We start from the raw sequence: 6134 nt of genomic DNA, 5'->3' as shown, positions 1-6134 counted from the left end.
GCAGCCTGCGCTCCTCTCTCAACCCGTGCTGAGGGTCAGGGGTTAAAAAAAGCCCCGTAGTGTAAAAGTGTCAGGCGCTGTTGGGGTTATCTCGCCCTCGGGCGCGCCAGGTGTTTCATACATTCCGCTGGAGCAGCCGCCGGCCCGGCCTCTGCAGTGACGAGTTTTCACACAGCGGCAAACGCGCGTCTGTTTCTTGCCCGTTTCTCCCAGTGCAACTCAGTCTACTGGCACCAACATTAAAGAGCAAAGCAAGCACCATGCAGGATCGCTCAACCCTTCAAGGCTGGACAAATTTAACAGAATTATGAAATTGCCTCTCCCTTTCCTTCCCTAAATGAATTCACCTACTTTCTACCTACAGAAAAACATTGTAACTACCTGATAAGCACGAATGTCGGTGGTGCGGTTCGTTTAGTTGTGCTCTAGGACAAGGAAAAGTGTCCGAAACGAATCTTCTCATGTAGACAGGCAAGTTCTGAAAAACACTTGCAAGTACTTGGGTATTTTTAGGGTTACAGCTACAAAGGGGTACTTGGAGCAAATTAGACAGGAGGATACACCTGACAACGGCTGCAAAAGGCAGTAGAAGTGCAAGACATGGTCTGAAGTCCTTCAGCTTGCTTGAGCTACTGACAAAATACCACGACGCCCAAGCATAAGGTTTCACTGAAGCTGCCAGAGAGCCTAACTTCAGAAGGCTTCACAAGAAGAAAGCTGATTAAGACTGGGTGTGCAGAAACACAAGCAAGCAGACCTATGGAGAGTAGATTAGTTACTCAGGAAATGTGCTTTTGGATTAAAAACACCCAAAAAACCCAACCACCAAAAACCAAACAAAAAAAAAGTTGCCCTTCTTTGTTGAAAACTTTGAAGAAAGCACAAGCAAAGGCAACAACTTTCATGATGACATCAAACTAAAAGAGTATTTAAGGAATTACTACATCCTAGTTCAGTACTATGTATTTAATGGAATTTACCTCTCAATATATCCTACTGAAACAGAGTAGCATTATAGTCTCTAGTGCAGTGGGAAATTCAGAGTAAAGCACAAATCAGTATCTGGTTCAATCGTTTGCTAACAGCTCACACCCTCAAGCTAGCCCTGCCTCAGGGCAGAAACAAGTGAGAAATTTAATGATGACAGAGCAGATGCTTCCTTTGTGTGCCGTCTCAAGTTTATTCAAAGCAGTGATAGGTGAGAACAAAGCAAAGGAAATAAGTCTGAAGAGAAATTAAGAGGACAGGATGCATACTTTAAGAAAAAAAACCCCAACCCAACAAACCTGTAAAAGTGTATGAACGTTTGGGGCCTTTGAGAGGACTTGTCTTAGAAGGTACAGCCTCTCTTAAGTGCAGACTGGGAAAACACCTTAGAGGCTCCAGTAAGGGGGCAATGCAGGGGGAACTGGATAAAAATCTGGAGGAGTATTTCAGTACTTTTTGACTGGCATCCCATTTCATATTTAGCTACCAAGACGGAAATAGGGGGAAAAAATGAAGCAAAAAATAACTGAAAATCTCATTAAAGCATCTTATGCTTCCAAGAAGAAGAGAATGCATTTTTTTAGTCAGTAATATAAAGGACTCTAAATTCAAATTTATAATTAAAATTCTTACATCTGTCCTAAAGTTTCACATATTTGGATCAGATCTCAACTCCAGTTGTTACCATAGTATCAGGGAAGGTGGCAAAGTTCGTTATTTACAGGCAGGACACGCAAAGATGACCCTGCAGCTAGAACAACTAACACCAAAACCAGGTATATTCATTGCCAATGCCTCCGGTTCCTCTGCTTCCTAGTACCTTTCTGCAAAGTTAACAGAGACTACAGGATGTACTAGGTTAATTTTGATCTAGTATAGTCTGAACTTTAAACAAGTAAACTAACTCAAAACTCCAATTACCCTTTACAAAATACATTTTAAGACCACTCATAAATTAATTTTCTTAATGCCCTGCTAAGCTGCATATATACAATCTGCATATCCAAAATTGTGAATTCAGAATTACCAAAAGCAAGAGCTCAACAAAATTCAAGTGCAATGTGTGACAGCAGCACAACTTCACTCAATACAAAGAAAACTGAAAACTACACTATACCTTGCCTTTATGTAAGAGAAACAAAAAAGTACATGTTTTAGCCCATCTTTTCTTAGCTGGAACCCATTCCTGGAAGAACGTAAATTTTAACTTTTTTATTTATATGCATGGAAACTTTTTAAAAACCAATCTCAAGAATTTAAGTAAGGTGTTCATGTATTGCTTAGTATTTAAATACAAATTGACTCTCAAAATGTTTGCTCAGGTTCTTACCAAAACAAATTGATTCTCATACTCTTTCTATTGAGGCAACTTAGCTAAAAACATTTTTTTTATTAAACAGGAAAAAGAAAGAGACAAATTTGTAGCTCATTTTATTTGTGTCTGAAAATCATGACAGTACTGCCAAGGGTCTTTGTTGCTATTGGGTGCATTACAAGCAGTAAACCCAGCTGATGAGAGCTGGGATTTCATATGTAGAGATTTTTTTTTGTACGTAATATGGGAGTGAAGATACCAAGTCCTCCCTACTAGATTTGGAAGGTTAAAATGCCATATAGCATGAAAAGTTAAAGTATACCAACAAAAGAAGGAACTGTAACATCCACTAGGATTTCACTCAGTATTCAAGACTGCAGAAATGGCCCACACCTCCAAGTTCATGGTAAGCAAAAGACATTACATGAATTAATTAGAAATTACAATGATTCTCAAGTGTTCACCCCAGTCACAACTTCAAAGAAAAAAAATCCTAGTAGTAGTAAACTTTAAAACAATGAAGCTGTAGCACTTGTTGTTTGGCAGAACTAGGATCTCTTGAGACTGGAGTACAGTGGAAGTGCAAAGACATTCTCTTCTCCATTCACAAATCTCTCGCTAAAGAACAACTGTTTGAAAACATGAAGTCACTCTCTGCTTTATGACTCAAACTTCCTAAAATAAATGGTTTAGGTGGTTATTTAAAACAATCAAACAAACAACCCCCCAAAAACCCCAAACACAGAAAACACAGCAAATCCACATTTATATGTTGTTTGAAGTCCAGATATTGAAATACTGTGAACAAAATCAAGACTACAAAACAACTTTGCTTGTCTTTCAGTTCAAGACTCAGAATGTAAAGTTTTCCACAAACATAAGTATTATTCCAGATACTTTATAAAATGGAAAATGTAGATGAGGTTTTAAAAATCTTCAAGCTGTTAAATAAGCTTTTGGAAAAAAAAAAGCTTAACATGCTTGAGATTCAGAAAACCTAATTTAATAACTCTGGTACTAATGCTACCTTAGAAAACAACCTGCAACTTGCATTTTGTTATATACTTAATCAACTTTTTATTTGTCTTTATCCTCCTCCCCACACACAGGCAAAATAAAAGCAATAAATTGAAATATAGCCTAATGCTGTTGGGACAGCAGTATAAAATTGAACAAAACGCTTTTTGTCTACCCTTGGCTGCATAATCACATTACAATTGAAAAAGTGCTACATAGCTGTACATGGACTATTTTTGACCATTCACATCCAGTATAACTTTCTACTGCTGATACATCTAAACTGAAGTCTGTCTAGAGCTGGTACAGTATTGTGGCCAAATGACTTCCCAGCTAAGCTCTTTTCAAAACTGGCTAAGATTAGAAAACTTGGAAAAAAAAAATTAATGATGTTTGATTAATTCAGTTTGTTGACACCATTTTAAAAGCAGAAAAATTCTCATCTTTACTGTTGACCCATAAGAAAAAAGCAATTTTACTTAAAACATTGTAATCCCAATTTCAAACTCCTGCCAGCTTTCATTTCTACCATCACAGCATCAGTACATCTTATGAAAAAACTAGTATCTAACTCCACAATACTTTTTTAGAATTTAAGTCTCTTACGTAGGAGAGCAGTAGTAGTTTGACCTTACACTTATTTGGACATCTGAAAACATCTTGCAGTCTCAAAATAGTCTTCTAAGTTAGGCAAGTAACATTCATTTCACAGACTAATTTGAGGATGAAAAAGGGCATTAGGATAAGGTAAGATATAAGAGAAATTTATATTGCAAGGCAGGAGTCCTAATATGATGAGTGCAATTCATATTTCTTGTATTTCAGTATTTCTGGACACAAATAATACTTTTTCCATAGAAGGCTCAGACTTTAAATACTGACATTTATCAATTTCAGATTAGAGAGGAAATAAAGCACTGTGCACGGTAAGCATAAGCTAACTTTACAAGCAGTTACACATGTGTATTTAACACTGAATTTGCAAAAATGCCTACATTAGTTCTCAAAATGTTAGTTATGCATGTTTGCATCTAAAGCTTTAGGAGAAGTTTCTGTTTAGGCAGTTCAAATGTGAACTTCTTAGGTATTGGTACATAATGGAATTATCTTGAAGATATGTAAAAGTTTGTTCAAAATTCTCAGCAGACAGGATTATTTTCTACAATTGGCAACTGCTTACATAGTTCCAATTCCCATGGGGAACTGGGTGCTCACTTCCACAGTGGGAACAGCTTTTTACACCACAATTATTTAGACATGAAGAGAATTTGAATGTGTTTTTCTTTACACTTCATCATTTCATTAGTAACATTTTATCAAGCATCTTCCCTTTAACAACTGGGACACTGCTCCTTTGAAGCTTGCCTAAATTTTCAAGAATACTGGGGTTTAGGTGTTACACTGGGTTACAGTGTGCTGGCTTTACACATCTGACATAAGTTCTAAATAGGGGACGGGGGGGAACATATTTCCCTTCTTTTGCACAATCTTTAGATGTTAAAGCCTAGAGATTCTAAAAATTTTACTTCCTTAAGGGTTTGCTCCAACTGAATACCTCTAATGCTAAAGAATAGAACCACCAAGAATGCTTTAGTACAGAGCTTTTCAGGACAAAGCCTGATCTTCCCTGTCTGGACACCAATACCGGACCATGGCCCCTTCTATGATGTTCTCAAAAGAATTTTCTCTTACTCCCACCCCATGTCATCTGTACAGCTGCCTGGAAAAGAAACACATTAAAAAGACCAATAAAAGGACAGCCAGGACATAAAAGTGTTACAAGCCCTGAATAAGCAGAGGTTGGAAATGAAGGGAAGAAAAATTCTGATTAGCTCACCAAAGAAGGTAGGTACCTAATAAAAAAAGAACTAGGGCATCTAGTGCTCCAGTCTCCTTTACTCTCGGGACCAAGCAGGATGGGGATTATCACATCTTAAGATTTCTAATGATAAATGAAAAGGAATTTCAGTCTTAAATCTGTCTCTGCACAGTAGAAATATATTGCCTACATTAAACAATGGTGATGACTGATGAAACTACCAGCAGGAAGGATCAGTCGGGCTTCTCAATTCACTTGGGCAACATAAACTATCTCAAAGCTTACCAGTATTAGCTAACCTAATCTGATTGAATTTGCAGGAATGAATTAGAACAAGCTCTCTGATAATTCTGTGTCAGAGAAACAGGAGGCACAAAGGATTTGGGCGTGACATCAATTTCCAGCAGCACAGCCAGGATTAGGAAATCATCTACAGTCCACGCATTCCACTTCTCAGTCCAACACTATTAATAGGTATTTCAAGTTGGCAAAATTCTACACCCTATACTGCAAGAATGCTCTTCTGCAGATTTCCTTAAAACCAAACAAATAAAGTTCAGTTCATGCAGATATCATGCAGAAAAATCATTCTGTCTGCCAAGATAATTTTTTTTTTTTTTGCTGGACTAAGTAAATGTTAACAATTAATTCTCCCTGGAAATAAGGAAAATAACAGGCAATGTATTTTCAAGTTTCCAAAACAGCCACTGATAGTGTAACCTTTGAAGAGAGGTATTTTTCTGTTAGATGTGTCCTTTTGTTAGAGCTTGGCATATTCCAAGTCCAGAAACAAATTGAATTTCATTCAGTCAGAACTTCATTCACACTAACACATGGGATACTATTAGAAAAAATATCTATGCCATGTATTTGTCACAAAACAAAGACATAGGGGCTCCTCTTCATCCTAAGATGTATGAGTCTATACTGTGCAAGAGATTTAAAAATCAGTATTTACTAGCACTACTAAAACACAAAACATTCAAGTAGTATAAC

The sequence above is a fragment of the Taeniopygia guttata genome, chromosome 1A (assembly GCF_048771995.1).
Source record: "Taeniopygia guttata chromosome 1A, bTaeGut7.mat, whole genome shotgun sequence".
Classification (NCBI taxonomy): Eukaryota; Metazoa; Chordata; class Aves; order Passeriformes; family Estrildidae; genus Taeniopygia; species Taeniopygia guttata.
This window is presented reverse-complemented; position numbering follows the sequence as displayed.